This window comes from Nicotiana tabacum, chromosome 8 (assembly GCF_000715075.1).
Source record: "Nicotiana tabacum cultivar K326 chromosome 8, ASM71507v2, whole genome shotgun sequence".
In the NCBI taxonomy this organism is placed as follows: Eukaryota; Viridiplantae; Streptophyta; class Magnoliopsida; order Solanales; family Solanaceae; genus Nicotiana; species Nicotiana tabacum.
In genome coordinates this window covers 63,022,123-63,024,225 of record NC_134087.1, presented here as the reverse complement: position 1 = coordinate 63,024,225, position 2,103 = coordinate 63,022,123, and the positions used below count along the sequence as shown (strand labels likewise).

Genomic DNA, 2,103 nt, shown 5'->3' with positions numbered 1-2,103 from the left:
GGAAAATTATTTTTTACTCCCAGGAAATCAGTTGGCTGAAACGTTGTATTGACTTCAAACTAAAGTTGGACCCAATTTAATACTAAAAGGAAATAGTTTTTCAAAGAAGCATAGTAGAGATCCAGAAATTAATTTCAAAACAGAAGACTTCAAATAACGAACTGCATCTATAACAAAAACTTGAAGCTGTCCATTTTTGCCGAAGAACTTAATTAAGGCGATAAATTAGAATAGTGACGACGAGACCTTAATTCTTTTTCTTTCAAATCCTAACACAATGTTGCTCTACAGATTTATGACTTGAAGTAATTAAACTACTTCAAAGAAAGAATCAGTAGCAAACAGAACCAATTGAGTAAAAAAAATTTGCCAAAACCAATGAAAAACAACAGAATTCACGACAAAAATTGCATCACAGACTGGTTTCACATAAACCAGCTCATAAACATTCTAAATCTAACAAAATTTCAACTATCAGCATATTTCGATCAATGCCAGAACAAGTTAAGAGGGAGTAAAGAGATAAACCTAAAATCAAACCTTTCTTTTGATAATAGATGTGAGGTTGACTACAAAGCTTTGAATCCAAAATCCCAGCAAGAAAATAACAGCAATTCAAAGTAAGATAACACGAACCAGTAGCAGGACTGCAATGGCAATTCAAGTCAATCAAACTCCCAATACCTCAGTTGAACTCCATTTTTCAACCAAAATTTCAAAATTGAAACAGAGGAAGCAAACCTTATTTTTATTTTTTTGTTTTTTTCTGTATCCAAATAAAAGAAAAACTGAAGTTTCTATATTTTTCAAGAGATACTCTAGAAATTCTGAAGGAAAATCTGAAATTCGACCTAGCCCTAGAACTTTTACCTCTCAAAATTTTCTCCGAAAATCTGTCCCCAGCCCAAAATCTCTGAAAACCCCACTATATATACTCAACTCTCGAAGCTTCTGCCCTTTCTCCAAGAAATCACCAAATATTCCTCCTAAATCCGAAAACGCCACAAAAAATCTCACATAGAACAAAAACCGACAAATGGAAGGTGTGGATGTGATTTCTCGCATTCAATCGCTCCCATTTACCCGAAATTCGTCCCAAGAAATCAAAAGCGCATGAGAATGTGGTGAAGCTGAAAATATTCGGTCAGAAACGGTTATGCCACGTTAGAGAGACGAAAGGAGGGGACCATGTGCGATGAGTTTGGGGGAAGAACTCGTCTGAAACTCAGACGAGTTTGGGTGAACTTGGGCGAGGCAGAATCAGAGCTGGGGGGAGGCGCCGTTTGGGGGTATAGATTAGGATTTGGTCTTTTGTTTTTAATATAAAGCTTATGTTTGGGGAAGTGGGGCGGGTCAAACCCGATCTAGGCTAGGTTGGGGGGGGGGGATAAAATTTTGGCTTCTAAAATGTTTGGCTCAATTTCGTGCTTAATAAAGGTTTCCCCCTTTTTGTTATTTGTTTTTTCATCTATTTCTTGATTTTAAACTAATAAATTAATTAAAATACTAAACTAAAATCTAATTTGTAAAATCATATTAATTATTTATTTGAAACATAAACATAATAAATTAACTTAAAGCTAATGTAAAGAAATTACAAATTTTCAAACTAAAAGATAAAAATATAACAATAGCAAATATTTTGATTTTTTTATTTAATAATACAATTGAGAGCTAGGAAAGCCAACCCTTAACTACCTTTTTCATGAACAAATTACTTTTTTTTCAATTACCATCGATAATATGAAAATAGCGGAATTAAATAAATAAGTGGAAGTCAACAATTTTTTTTTTATAACTCAAGACTACGTCTATTACAACTTTCAAAACCTCAATACCCAAAACCTGGTGGCACAGTGTCACAGACTGTCTAAGAGTCACTACAAACAAGGCCTGAAGAAAATACAATAAACTGTTTCTGAACGAAAGAAAATGAAACAGGGAATAGAGATAGAGGGAGATGCCAGAGCCCGCGAACGCCTTCAGGTCTACCTTGGGTCTCCGGGTGGACTGAAGGAAGCCCTCCAACTAGTGTCCGTAAGCTGCTCCGGGATCTGCACACAGTGTAGAGTGTAGTATCAGCACAACCGACCCCATGTGCTG

General features: G+C 35.5%; 1 long non-coding RNA gene across 1 annotated transcript; it reads right to left on the bottom strand.

Annotated features, from left to right (window-relative positions):
• Positions 1-379: 379 nt before the first annotated feature.
• LOC107810811 (uncharacterized) lies at positions 380-1,279 on the bottom strand. The gene is made up of 2 exons (XR_001653730.2): positions 871-1,279; positions 380-647 (listed from the first exon to the last, which is right to left on the bottom strand). It is a non-coding gene; the product is annotated as an uncharacterized LOC107810811 (long non-coding RNA).
• Positions 1,280-2,103: the final 824 nt, after the last annotated feature.